Genomic DNA, 15,702 nt, shown 5'->3' with positions numbered 1-15,702 from the left:
AAAATAAATAAAGGAAACTCTGTAATGAGGGTCAAAAGGTCAGTGAAAATAGGTATCAAGCATTGGAAGAGAATGTAGAAATGGCAAATAAAGACCAATCTATGGAGGACAGCCCTAATGAAAAGGAAACTGAAACAAAAGAAGACTGCTACCCAACACAAGAGATGGATAATAAGAAAGAAACTATAATGAGTGAAACAGAACTAGATATGGATCAGGAAATGACTCAGAGTGAAACAGATCTGGAAGATCATGAACTTCAGGAAATTCTAGATAAGGAACATCTACATCTGGAAGGGTTCTTGATGCAGGGATCCACGGGAGGGATAGACTCACTACCCCAAGAAGACTGCAACAAAATTCAGCAGCTATTCTTATGGAAAACTCAGGAAAGAGGATTATATAAAGGAAAAACCATGGAAAAGCAAGATTACAGAGGAGTGAAAATAATGAAATCTACTCCAAGATTAGCGACCAGAAATGCAGGAAAGAAGCGAGGCAGGAAAAAGCAGAAGGACCTCTTGATGGAGTGTGGAAAGTTAATGATAGACTTAGGTAAGATCAAAGACCTAACCAGTTACTCATTTACAAATCTTTAAATATGAAGCTCACATCATGGAATATCAGAGGTCTAGGTAGTAAAAGAAAACAAAGAATGCTTATTCATAGAATGAAACATGAAATGCCAAATGTTATCTTCATCCAGGAAATGAAATGTTCCATCCAAAAAATAAAACAAATTCACAGAAAATGGCTCAATAGATTTGAGTTTCTAGAGGTTAAAGCTAAAAACACAGTGGGAGGTATTCTAACTCTTTGGAATCCAAAGAAAATTAGTATAACAGATGCAGAAGCATCTAGAAACTACTTATCAGTGGTCATTCAACCAGTGGGTGATTCTAAACCTTCCTGGTCACAAATGTTTATAGTCCTCAAAGAATAGATGACAAACTCAAACTGTTAGATTCCCTTATTGATATTAGGAACAGACAAGTTGGGATTCCTTGGATCATAGGAGGAGACTTTAATATGATCAAATCTCTTTCGGAAAAAAAAAGGAGGCACCAGAGCACTCAACAAAGACTCCTTAGCGTTCCAAACTTTCACAAGTGAGATGAAATTGTTGATTCAGACCTAAGCAATGGCCTTTTTACCTGGACCAACAAAAGAGGAGGTGACGCACAGGTAGCCTCTAAATTGGACAGGTTCATGATATCATAGGAGCTTTTGCTCACAGATAAAGAAATAACAGCAACAGTCCTTCCCTTTGGAGGTTCCAACCATTGGCCGATTCAACTGGAAATCAAGGGTTTTATTTCTCCCAAGAACATGCCCTTCAAATTTGATAATATTTGGCTCTCCCACCCGGATTTCATCAGCAACATTGAAAAATGGTGGTTGGAGGACCTGCAATTCCAGGGCTCAAAAATGTACCTCCTTCATAAAAAAACTAAAGCATGTCAAGTTCATGCTAAAAGAGTAGAACAAAAAGGATTTTGGTAACATTTTTGTGAACAAAAGATCATTGGAAATCAAATTACAGGAACTAAACCAGGATCTGATAAAAGGCGGCTTTGACAAAGTCAAAAGTGATCAGGCTGATAAGCATCACCAAGAATGGGATAATTTATGCAAACAAGAGGAAACATTCTGGAGGCAGAAGTCTAGGGTTCAATGGCTCAAGGAAGGACAGTGGAATACAAGATTCTTCCATAGATCCACTATGGCTAACAGAGCATACAACAAAATCTCTATGACAAAGGATGAGAATGGACAGCTCCAGAACACCCATAAGAATATTGAAGTCGTGCTTGTTCAGTATTTCCGAAGCATCACCCGTGAAAACAATCTAGACAGGGAACATTCCATCAAAGAAATTGCAAGACATATCCCTAAGTTGGTGTCCAGAGAGGACAAATTTAGCCTCAACAGACCTATTACTGAAGAGGAAGTCAACGAGGTTCTCAAAGACATGAAAAACTGCAAAGCACCAGGGCCGGATGGTTTCAATGTGGATTTCTTTAAAGCTTGTTGGCATATTGTCAAATAGGATATTCTAGAAGTGGTGGAGGATTCTAGGTCGAGCAAAACGATCCTGAAAGCCCTCAACACCTCCTTCATATCCCTGATCCCCAAACAGGAATCAGCTCAAACTGCAGACAATTTCAGACCCATAGCTTTATGCAATGTGGTTTACAAGATAATTTCCAAGGTGGTGGCTAATAGACTTAAACCTCTCCTTCCTTCTTTAGTTTCAGAGGAATAATTAGGTTATGTGGAGGGCAGACAAATCTTAAATAACATTATTCAAGCCCATTAGGTGGTCCACACGTTACCAGTAAAAAACAAGCGGGAATGATCATGCAATTAGATATAGCCAAAGCCTATGACAAAGTTAATTGGATCTACATCAAAAAGGTTCTCACTGCTTTTGGGTTCGACCACAACTGGATCTGATGGGTCATGGCTCTGGTGACCTCTTCCAACTTTTCAATTTTGGTGAATGGCTCTCCCTCAGAGCTCTTCATTCCTTCTAGAGGCCTCAAGTAGGGAGACCCGCTCTCTCCCTCTCTTTTAATTCTTATGATGGAGGGACTTGGTAGATCTATTAAGCATGCCAAGGCTATTGGCAAAATCAAAGGTCCTCAATTATCTGAAAATGGTCAAGCTCTGACTCACCAACAATTTGTAGATGATACCATGCTGCAAAGGCTCCCCACAGTTAAAGAAGATTCAACCTACAATCAAATTTTGAAGGAATTTTCCTTGGCTACAGGTATGGAAGTCAATCTTTCTAAATCAAAAATCTTATTCTTAAACACTAACATTGCTATTCAGAGAAACATTTCAAGAATTCTGGGCTTCCAAAGGGATTCCCTCCCCACAAAGTATTTTGGAATTCCTCTCACAGACAGACCATTACACAAAATATTTGGGAACCGGTGCTTAATAAATTGCAAGAAAATGTCAAAAAGTGGACCTTTCAGGTCTTGAACCTGGCAAGCAGGTTGGTTCTGACAAAGGTGGTCCTACAATCTATCCTGGTTTTCATGTTATCTGCCCTCCCAACTCCCAAAGGTGTTTTGGAGCAATTCAGGAGCATTCAAAGAGATTTCCTCTGGGGTAAGGAAGAAAGTAAGAAGAAATGGGCCCTGGTCTCTTGGGACAAAATCTGTAAACCCAAGAGACAGGGGGGACTAGGCTTGGATGATCAGGAGATTCTTAATAAAGTTCTAGGAGCCAAGCTTTGGTGGCGCTGGGTTCAAGAGCCTAAAGCATAGTGGGAAAGAATATGGAAAGAGAAATATGCCGACTCTTGGCACACCAAGGATCTCATAAGAATGTCTGGTAATGTAAAAGGTTCTCATATCTGGAATAGAGCCTGGGAAAGCAGAAGCCTAGTTCAAAATGACAGCTTCTGGGAAATCAAAGCAGGAAATCTTGCACTCTTTTGGGAAGACAAGTGGCAGCAAGAACCAACACTGTTAACAGAGGATTTTGTTAGTCTCAAGTAGGAAACAGACCACCAAGGGTTAAACAAAGTCAAGGATTTCTGGGATCTTTCTCAAACCTCAGGAAAATTGAGAAGCTGGAGAAAAATTGATTGCAGAGATGATAGCCCTGTTAAAATTAAGGTCGAGGCTCTTGGGAGCTTGCTGAAACAAAAGATGATTTTAGTTACAGAGGGGCAAGATCAATTGAGATGGGTCAATAACAATAAAGGCAACTTTAATCTTAAGGAAGCCAAAAGTATTCTTCTTGGGCTTGATTCCAATGTTCCAGACAAGACATGGCAGCTCCTCTGGAAGCACCAAGGTTGGATGAAAATCAAGATTTTCATGTGGTTGGTTCATCATAAGAAAATTTTAACTTGGGATAACATTAGGAAAAGGGGTGTTATGGGGCCTTCCAGATGCCAGCTTTGTGAAGAGTGGGAGGAGAATATGGAGCACATTCTTAACAGTTGCTCTTATACTACCTGGTTATGGAATTCCTTCTCTTCCATTTTCCATCAATCAGATAGGGACAGAAGTAGTATCACTAATACCCTAAACAATTGGAGAGCTAACTATTTAGAGAATGAGTTCATTAATCTAGCCTGGGCCTTCACGCCAAGCTTCATTATCTGGAATGTTTGGAAAGAAAGGAATAAAAGGATTTTCAAAAATGAAAAATCCACCACACACTGTCTATTTGATCTAATCTTGAAACAACTTCGGGAGACAGTTAATACCACAATTTGCAATCTCCCCAAAAATCCTCCCTCTTTTTCTAAGCTGAGAATTATCAGACAATTGGGAATGAAAGAGATTATTCCCCAAGGTCTAATCAGAAAGGACACAACAATGGATATAGGGAAGGAGTTCTAGCAACCTCCACCGAAAGGTTATCTGAAATACAACATTGATGGGGCTTCAAAAGGCAACCCTAGAACAGTTGGTTTTGGAGGAGTTTTAAGAGATGAAGAGGGAAGAATTATTTTTATCTTCCACTATCATCTTGGCAGAGCCACAAATAATATGGAAGAACTAATGGCTCTGGAACAATGTCTAGAGTTTCTGATCCAGAACCATTTCTCAAACGTCATTGTTGAAGTGGACTCGGAGATTACCATTAACTCTGTGAAAAGAATTAATTGTGGTACTCAGCCGGAGAAAGTATCTAATCATTGGAAACTAATCCTGGTTTACCAAAGAATCCATGTTCACCTCCAGGGGCTTCGAATGGTGAGTTTCAACCATGTTCGACGTTCGGCCAATAAGCTAGCGGACCTTCTGGCCAACCAAGGGGTGAACAACGCAGATTGTGGGATGGCGAACAAGTGGCAGGAGATTCCTCAAAACCTTTTAAAGGCTCTCTGTGATGAACAAGTCGCAGAAGACAAAGAAATGTTTTGTTATCGGACCCAGATAACAAGTAAGAATTGATTTTTCTAGACAGTTTTTTCTCCTCCTATCTGAATGCATATGGTAGCAATGCAAGCCAGGTTATGTCTCACACTCTACCGGAGTCAGGTGAATGGGGTCCCCAGGTTCTCGGAAAACAATTAACGGGGTCATTTATCTAACAAGCTCAGTATCGGGGACAGACACCGTGGAAAGAACAGACCGAAAATGAGAATTGGTTGTCCAGCTGCTAGTATTCTCCCCATTCCAGCGTTCTTGTCTGAAAACCACGCCCAGGTTGACTCTCCAGTGATCGCGCATCTCATGAGTGGTTTGTGGTTTTTCAGTTTCGGGAGTGATCCCATTGGGATTGCTACACGTGGCCAAAGGATTGACTTGAAAACCCCCCTTGATCGCACATTAACTTTCAGACATGTACGGATGTGCGATATGATTCCTGGCTATTGGATCCAGCAACCAGGATCAACAGCAGGGATCGATCGTTTAGTTTTGTGGGGCCGAGTGGGCTTCATTCATCACGCTTATTTGGCGCGTCTTTTCCCTCCTTTGCGGGGTGTGGGTTTCACGTGATTGGGGATGTCTATGCTTATTGGTTGGCTTTGGGGAATGTAGTTGTACGGAACTTCCCTTGTGGGTGGAGGCTCTTATAGCCTTTCCACGTCTTCTTCTCTTAAGATGAGTGAACACCATAGTAGGGTGAAGGGTCTTTGACTTTGGCAAGGATTTCTTTTCCCGTCTTCTTGTAAAGTATCAAGTTTTTGTACAATTTGTAATTCTTATTTTGATTTAATGAAATAGAAGGATCGGCACTTGCTTCAGCAAAAAAGTAACCTGAAATCTCTAACATGACTCATGAAGAATAGGAAGAAATGCACATGATATATCAAAATTATGAGACCAAGTGCAACAAATTTCACTCTTGAAAAATTGACAGAAGCTAAGATAGATGGTTTAAAGAAAGGCATGGAAGCTAAGATGGATGGTTTAGAAGTAAACATTGAAGATTTGAAGAAAGACATGGAAGGTTTGAAAGGAGGTTTGGCAAAGTTACTACAAGAAATGCTTCCTAATGGTGAAAAGGTAGTAGAGGAAACTCATAATGAGAACAAAAGAAATGTTAGCCATGATTTCATATACTCTAACATTGGATTGAAAACCCACCATGTTCCAAAGATCAATATGATAAAGTTTGATGGCAAGGATCCCGTAACATGGATACTACAGATGGAGCAATATTTCGATCTCCATAATGTGCAAAACACACAAAAGGCCTGCATTGCGACTTTATATTTGAACCCAATCAGTTTTTATGGTATCGATGCATTTTCTCTCATAAACAAATTGTCACTTGGGCAATTTCTATGGAATAAATGATAGCACATTATGAGGATACAAAAAGCAACACCTTTTTTAGCCAATTGATAAATCTCAAACAAAATGGTTCAATGTTGGAGAACATTGAGGACTTTCAAAATTTGAATATAAGGGTAAAAGATATTCCAGAGGAGCATAGGATTGATGTGTTCATAGGTACTTTAAAGGATAGCATCCAACATGAGGTTTGCCTTTGGGAACCTGATTCATTGGAGAAGGAATTTAGGTTGGCAAGAAAATTTGAAATCAAAATTATGGCAACAAGGAATACTACCAATCACAACTATAAATAGTGTTGTTGCCCCTATCCTTCCACAACCTACAAGGTTGACACCACAAAAATTGGAAGAAAAAAGAGAAAAAGGGCTTTGTTACAGTTGTGATAGCAAATACACTAAAGTTCATAAGTGTGCTGAGAAGAAATCATTTTACATAGATTGTGAAGAGGAATAAGAAAAGGAACAAGAAACATCAAAAGAAGAGGATACACATCAGGAAGACACCCTATATAAAGAAGAAACGAATCCGACCATATCTTGTAATGCATTGGCCGTAATTACCACTCCTCAAGCTATCAAGATAGAAGGACATATCAAGAAGAAAAATGTAATAGTGTTGATTGATTCGAGCAGTACCCATAATTTTATTCATTATAATATATCGAAGGAATTGAATTGCTTACTATATCCAGCACTAGAGTGTCAAGTGATGGTTGAAAATGGAGGAACCATAAATTGCTCTAGAAAGTGCCATAATATCAAGTTATCCATGGGAGAATATGAGTTGAATAGTCCAATGCTTTCCATTCCAATAGGTCGTGTTGATGTTGTATTAGGAGTTCAATTCCTACAATCTTTGGGTACGATATAGTTTAATTTTCAAGAACTTTTCTTACTTTTTTTCAGAAGGAAAGGAAGTTGAATTAAGGGGTATCACAGGGAAACCAAGAAAGATAATCAGCTCTAACAGCATGACAAAGCTTCTAAAGAAAAAACAATGTGGCATAATTGCACAATTATGTTCGTTAGAGGTTCCCACATCGAAATCATCTATTTCTCCATATCTCCAAAAAGTATTGGATAATAATTCCAAGGTATTTGAGACTCCCAAAGGCCTCCCACCTATTCATGATCATGATCATGCTATTCATTTGATTCAAGGAAGTGTTCCTCCAAACATCAGGCCTTACAGATATCCCTATGCCCAAAAGAGTGAAATTGAATGTATGGTTGCATAAATGCTAGAGGTTGGTATAATTCAACCTAGTCAAAGTTATTTCTCTACTCTCATAGTATTGGTGCACAAGAAGGATGGATCATGGCGCATGTGTCTGGATTATAGGGAGCTCAAAAAGCTCACTATTAAAGATAAATTTCCCATTTTCGTCATTGATGAATTATTAGATGAATTGCATGGAGCAATTTACTTCACCAAGTTGGACCTTCATTAAAGATATCATCAAATCAGAATGAAGACAAAAGACATTCTGAAAATAACATTTAGAACTCATGGGGGTCATTATGAATTTTTGGTCATGCATTTTGGCCTTACCAATGCACCTTCTACATTTCAAGCTTTGATGAATTCTGTTTTCAAACCCTTCCTTAGATAATTTTTGTTAGTATTTTTTGATAATATACTAATCTATAGCAATTCTTGGAAGGATCATGTTCAACATGTTGATAGAGTGCTCAAACTATTGGAGGAAAAACAATTATTTGCAAAAACCTCCAAATTTTTCTTTGGAGTATAAGAGGTGGAATATTTGGGTCATATTGTATCTCATGAAGGTGTTAAGGTAGACCCTAGCAAAATTAAATCCATTAAGGAATGGAAAATCCCCACATCCATAAAGCATCTGCGAGAATTTATCGGGTTGACAGGGTATTATCTCAAGTTTGTTAATAATTATGGGATAATAGCAGCACCTCTAACAACATTACTGAAGAAATATGCATTTTCTTGGACTATGCATTTTCTTGGACTCTAGAAGCAACAAAATCCTTTGAACATATTAAAGAGGTAATGTTCCAAGCACTGGTCTTAGCTATGCCAGACTTCACAAAAACCTTTATTGTGGAATGTGATGCCTCACGAAATGGAATTAGTGATGTTTTAATGCAAGAATAAAGACCCATTGCTCTTGAAAGTCATCCAATCAAAGGAAAGTATTTACACAAAGTTATTTATGAGAAGGAAATGTTGGCAATACTACATGCACTTAAAAAATGGCGACCTTACATAATGGGAAGACACTTAAAGGTAAAAATTGATCATGATAGTCTTAAATACTTTTTAGAACAAAGATTATCTTCATAAGAGCAAAAAAAATTGGTCACAAAGATGTTGGGTTATGACTTTGAAATCATCTACAAAAAAGGGAAGAAAAATGTTGTTGCAGATGCACTCTCAAGAAAGGATGAGGATGTGGAAGCATTGGTTTGTGTCATTTCTATTATCCAACTAGATTGGATAAATGAAGCAAGTGATGAATGGAAGAATGATGAAGAAGTGTGGGAACTCATTCAAAAGTTGCAGCAAGATCCCATTACATATGATACATTTAGCTGGAAAAATGATTCATTATGATACAAAGATCGCTTATACATCTGTAAGAATTCCCAACTCAAACAAAATATTCTTTTGGAATTTCACACCTGTCCCTTAGAAAGGAATTCAATATTTTTAAAGACTTCCCAGAGGATTAAGAAGGGTTTTTTTTGGGATGGCCTTAAATATGATATTCATAAGTTTGTGGCTGAATGTTTGGTATGCTAACAAAATAAAGTTGATACAATTAAGACCCCATGTCTATTATAACCTTTATCCATTCCAAGTCAATGTTGGGAGGAGGTTTCAATGGATTTTATCACAAGTTTACCCAAGTCCGAAGGAAAGAGTGTCATCATGGTGGTAGTTGATAGACTTACCAAGTATGCACACTTTTGTGCATTATCACATCCATTTAAAGCCAGTACAGTTGCTACTGCATTTATGGAAACAATTCAAAAGCTACATGGAAACCCAAAGATTATTGTAAGCGACAGAGATACTAGTTTCATTGGAAATTTTTGGACAGAATTATTTCTTTGTCTTGGTACTTAGTTAGCTCATAGATCATGTTATCATCCTCAATCTGATGGGAAAACTGAGATAGTGAACAAATGTTTGGAAGGATATCTTTGTTTCTTTGTATCTAATAAACAAACACAATGGGTCAAATGGTTGTTGCTAGCTGAATGGTGGTATAACTCTTCCTTCCATACTACAAAAAAAGTGACCCCATTTATGGAACTTAATGGATACCATCCACCATCCATCGCATCATTTATATTTAAGAGAAAATTTTAGGGTTCAAGCAGTGGAAGATCACATCAAGCATCAACAAAAAGTTTTGCAACTCTTAAAGGATAACCTGACTTTGGTGCAAAATAGAATGAAACAACAGGTAGATCAACATTGCAACTAAAGAAGTTTGATGTAGGTGATTGGTTATTTCTACGACTACAACCATACAAACAAATGTCCCTCAAACAAGCTAAGAAGGATAATAAATTATCACCAAAGTCTTATGGTCCGTACAAGTTGTTGGAAAAGATTAGTACTATGGCATACAAATTGGAACTCCCTGCATCTTCCCGAGTGCACCTAGTTTTCCATGTTTCATGCTTAAAGAAGGTTATAGTTGACAAGCTCCCAGTTCAAACAATATTGCTAGAACTTGATGAGGAAGGAAAAATCATATTGGAGCCTCAAGCAGTCACTGAAACAATGACTCAACAGCGATGAAATCGATCAATTTCAGAGTATCTCATCAAGTGGAAGAACTTACCCATTGAAGATTCGACATGGGAGGATGAGAATTTTATATAGAAGCATCCAGAACTACTCAAGCATTGAGGACAACACTTTTTTGAAGGAGAGGGGCATGTTAGGTCCCTATAATACTAGTGTATTCCCTTATTATTATTGTCATTGTAACCCCTATTATTATTTTTGTGCCCATGTTGTCCCCATATTGTTATTATTGTGCCCCATAGAAGCCCACTATTGTTATTGTTGTTCCCTTACATTATTATTGTTATGTCGACTCTAATTATATTGTGACCCCTTAGACCCCTATATATAGAAAGGAGGTATTGTCATTTGTATCATCCAAGAATTGTTCATTTGTGTAATGTAAAGGAGTTTTCCCCCTCGAAGAGGCTGATTTTGAAGTTGTTGATCTATATTTTCTCGAATTTGTGAGCTGGTTGCATAACACATAGGGACTGAAACTTAGTGTGTTTACTTTTTCCTCATCGGCTTTGTCCCACTTCAAGATTAATTCACCCACACTAAATTCATTCTTCCATGCAGACTCTCTATCAAACCATCTCTTGATACGACTCTGGTGAAGTGAAAATTTTTCTTTTTCTTTCATCCTTTGTTCCTGTAGCTTGTGCAAAGTGTACATCCTACGTTGAACTAAAAGACATGGCTTGCCTTGTGATTCTTGGGACAATTGGAGAGTGGGCAAGTAAATGTTCAGCAAGAGGATGGTTTCTTTTCCATACACTAAGAAGTAAGGGGAGGTAGTCATAGAAGGCTTAGGCGTGACTTGGTCAGCCCATAAGGCATTCACCAAAGCGAAGTGTAAGTTTTGTTATTTAGAGAGTATGGTATTTTTGATGATACGGATGAGGTTCTTGTTCGTGGATTCAACAAGATCATTTCCCTACAGATAACTTAGCAGAATGTTTCAAAATAATAGCATTTTTTAATGAAAAATCATAAATATTTAACGAGGAAAATTATATTGCATTGTCAAAAAGAAGTGACATAGGAATGTCAAACCTAGAGATGATATTCTCCTACAGAAAGTTGATGACTTCCTAATCATTCACCTGTTTTAGTGGAACTGCCTTTGTCCACTGTGTGAAGTATGTAACAGTCAATATATAGTGGTGTTTCTCCGATGAGTGAGGGAAAATTTCCCCAATGATATCCCATCCCCACTATTGAAAAGGTTCTTCTACTGCAACAGACTACAACGAGGCTGTTGACCTTTGATTTCTTTTGGCACACATTTGACAGACCGGACACTTGTGAGCATAGGCATGAGCATCTTTGAATAATGTAGGCCAGTAGAAGTTTGCCCGCATGACCTTATGTGTTGTAGTGTTGCCTGCAAAGTGTCCCCCGGCTAGTCTGTCGTGGAGATCACGTAACACCTTTTCTAAATCATGTGCCTCCAAACACCTGAGAAATATCCCATTGTGGTGCTTCGTAAACAATACCCCATGCACCAACTGATATGGAAGTGCTTTGAGTTGGAGTTCTCTCTTTTTCCAGATAGAGAACTGAGAGGTCACAGTGTCATGCTTAAGGTATTGGCGCACATCTCTGTACCAAGAGTTTTTATCTAAAGTGGGGGAGTCTCGCTCAACATTGTACATCTTGATCTCTTGCTCCCATCCTGTGAGTTCTTCTTCTTTTTCTTTTGCATTGACTGTTTTTGCAACTAATTTGAAAATACCATGACCCTTGATGGTTTGAACTGGATTGATTTCAAGATCATGTTCCTATAATCCGGACATCCAATTCATCCTTATTTCACCCAGCTCTTGTTGAACAAGTAGAGACCTGATTGCTGGGTGTGGAACAAATATAATACAATGATTTTTCAGCAGATAGGGTCTAAAGTGTTTTACTGCCTTGTATACTGCATAAGCTTGTTTATCCATAGCGGAGTAATTAAGCCTTGGTCCTTGTAGGCTTGCACTCATGAAGGAAATAGGTCATTCATTGTTCAAATCATCCTTCTGAGTGAGCACAACAGTAAGAGAGGTGTCGGAAGCAAAAGTGTAGAGCAAGAAGTCTTTGCTAAAATGTAGGTTACAACGCAAGCACTTCTGCTATAGCTTCCATAATACAGGTGAATGCATCCTTTTCCATTTTATCCCATTTATAGACTTCATATTTCTTGATCATCTCCCATATTGGTTTAACAATCTGAGCATAGTGAGAGATGAACTTTCAGAGGAAGTTGATCTTTCCCAAGAAAGACTACATAACTTTCTTGTTCACTAGGTGGTGAATCTGTGTAATGGTTTTGACCTTGCCTAGGTCCAACTTGATCCCACTTTTCACAATGATGTGTCCTAGGATATTACCTTCGAACACTGCAAATATACCCTTCTTGGGATTGAAGGATATCCTGTATTTACGACATTACTCAAAAATATTCTTCAAATTTTGCAGGTGGTCTGACCTCTATTTTGAAAATACTATCATATCATCAAGGTAGACCACCATGCTCTTTCCAATAAACCCACAAAAGGCTATGTCCATTGCATGTTGGAATGTTGCACCAGCATTGACCAACCCAAAAGGAATTTGTCGAAATGAGAACGTTCCCCACTTTGTTCGGAATGTAGTTTTTAATATGTTAGGTTCTAGTACCAGAACCTGGTTGTAACCCAAAAATCCATCAAGCAAAGAAAACATTTCGAACCTAGATATTGTTTGCAATATCTTCTCTATGGACAAAACTGGGTAATTTTCCTTGTCCGAGGCACATCTGAGATTGTCAAAAACTACACACAGGCAGATCTCCCCAGACTTCTTTCTCACAAGGACTAAGTTTGATACCCATGTTGAATGTCACACCCTGTAAGTGATCCGAGCATCCAGTAGTTTTCTCAATTCCTTATGTATGAGGGGCTCAAGTGTTGGGTGTACTTTCCTTAATTTCTACTAAAATGGCTTGGCCCCTTCTTTGATTGGTATCACATGCTGGATTATTCACGTGCCATAAGTATTGAGCTCATTGTACATGCACGTGAAGACATCACAGTACTGATTGAATAAGCATATGAAGGCTTGTCACTCTTTTGGTGTGCAGCAAGTACTGATATTAACATACTTTGTATCTTTCTCAGTTCCTAAGTTGATTTTCTCATGCGACAACGTAGAACTATGGGTTTTGGCATTCACAGGTCCCCGGAAGTGGTTCAGTAGATCACACAGATTTTCCATTGATACCACACCCTTAGGGATGAGGTTTCCTTTACTTGTGTTGGTTGTGTCCTGCAGTGCCTTCTCGTGCTCGTCCTCATCAATCATTGCATATTTGAATATGTCATAGCTGACCATAAAGTATAGTATTTGTTGGTTGTCATCAAAAACACATAAGTTATTTATGTTATCTGGGATGGATGGTTTATACAAAATTTCAATAGAAATTTCTTCCCTTAAAGGTAACATCCTAGCAAATGCGTTTTCCAAGGCATCTGTAGCCGCATTACGCATTCTTAGTACTGAAACAATATTAAAATCTTCGAAGTGAGAGATGAGTCACCACACCTCTTATTGATAACTCTTAAGATGAGGTGACACACAATGTATAGTGTTACGCACCTTATGCACCATGATTTCAGAGTCACTTACCACTTTCAGAACAACAACGTTGAGGTCAATGGCCTTCTGTAAGCCCAAGACGAGTTCATACGCTGTAGTGTTGTTTGTGCACCCAAATTCCAAGCGACTAGAGATTAAGTTTTTTCTCTGCAGCGTGTCTATTAAAACACAGCTAGCTCCAGAGCCCTCTTGTGTCTTGGATATGTTAAATTACATTGTCCACATATCATGCGTACAATGATTGCTTACTGCACTAATACTACTACTATTGCTAATTGTAGAAATTTCATTATCACCAGTTGGACATGGAAGGAGGTCCAACTGTGTGTCTGGTGGAACTGGGGATGACTCTACAAGATAGCACCCCAACTATGTCTCTACAAAACAATTACCAAAAATAAGTTCTACGAAATTGAATGCCTTGTTATGCCCATTCAAGGGAGTCACTATGTGCTTCATGTATCTCTCTGACTCTTCCTGAATCTGATTTTTTTTGCCTTTGTATAGAAGCCATAAATGTGACCAGTATGTGGAAAAGTATCCTTGCAACTTTCTTGACCAATCTCTGCTCAGTAATACCCCATATTCTTCAGGAATGTCCACAATTACAATGTTGATACATTGGTGAACTCGTCTGTCAGCTAATAATCGGATGATGACATCCCTGATTTCGCCAATTGTTGGGACACAATTTGTGTCCAACTGAATGATCTATGCATCTATCTTGTCCCATTGAGCATTGATTTTTTTGGGCACAGATAGTGGCATGACATTTACCAATGCACCTAAATCTACCAAGCAAGATTTCAAACGTTAACAAGAATAGTGGGAAGAGTGTATTTTCCTCCAGGAGGATTTCATTGAGTACAGATGCGAGAGTGTCAAGAGACTTACTAGATGCCTTTTCTGAAGAGGTAGCATTACCAATAGAATTTTTCCCAAGTGCTCGTAGAAGGATGTCCCACTAGCTCGTGATCTTTGTAAGTTCAAATAGGGAGATGTTTGCACGAACCTTCTTCATATCTTCTACAATGTTGTAATCTATAGCGGGAATACTAACTGAGGTGTCCGGGGATGGAACTGGGTTTATGGTTTCTGGTATGATGGTTCTGTCTTCGCTGTTAACGGAAACAATTTTTGTTGGGACTTCTTTCCTGGACTTTCTCTAAGTGTTTTTCACTAAGTTAGCTAGAGGCTTAGTTTTCTTAACAAATTTTCTTTGAATTTTTGTTTCAGCATCTCAATCACAGTGGTCGGCCCTTGACTTCTTAATTTGTATCGATTACTCTACTTCTGGGCTGGACCATCACTTAGAGGTTCCTTATCGGCAGTGATTTTATGGGTTGCAACAACGCAATGATACATGTTTACTGCATGCCCAGTGCTTGGAGCTTCATCAACTGCAACAACTTCTTCCTCAACCATAAGTGAGTCCACAAACTGCACATCTATTATGCTTGCGAGTTGGTTCCACTGTGGGCACGTCTTTTCCAAGTTATGCTCATTATGAAACGTGCAGTACGAATCTGTGCCAATTTTTTCAATATTCATCAACACATTGGAACTTTGCACAGATTTTGTCGGTTGATTGTTGTTACTGCTGAAAGTTGCATTCCTTCTCATCATGTACTTGGGGGGCTACTTCTCACAGTAGTCTCACTTATCCTTTGTTAAAGTTCATTTACTTCGGTGGTCAGGGACTTGACTAGATGAGTAAGTATTTCAAGATCATTCGGTTCCTTTTCCTTAGCCTTAAGCACAGAGGCCTGAGACCTCTTATCTATGTCCTTAGAGTCCTTTGTGGGTTCATCATCTATGATGACTCCAATAGCACGTAGGACCTTCTCAATGGAAATAACTTCTTCATATTTTTTTGTTAATGTTGGTCTCATAGTTCGCTTTACAAAATGAGCAATACTTGTTGGAAATGTAGAAATGTAGTAGTCAATGGTGATGGAGTCACGAGGATTTTTGTCAACTAAAAACTTGTTCAAGATACAATTGAACCTCCAGTTGAAAT

The sequence above is a fragment of the Pinus tabuliformis genome, chromosome X, assembly GCF_031772625.1.
Source record: "Pinus tabuliformis cultivar Carrire ecotype Pingquan chromosome X, CPIR1, whole genome shotgun sequence".
NCBI classification, from domain to species: Eukaryota; Viridiplantae; Streptophyta; class Pinopsida; order Pinales; family Pinaceae; genus Pinus; species Pinus tabuliformis.
This window is presented reverse-complemented; position numbering follows the sequence as displayed.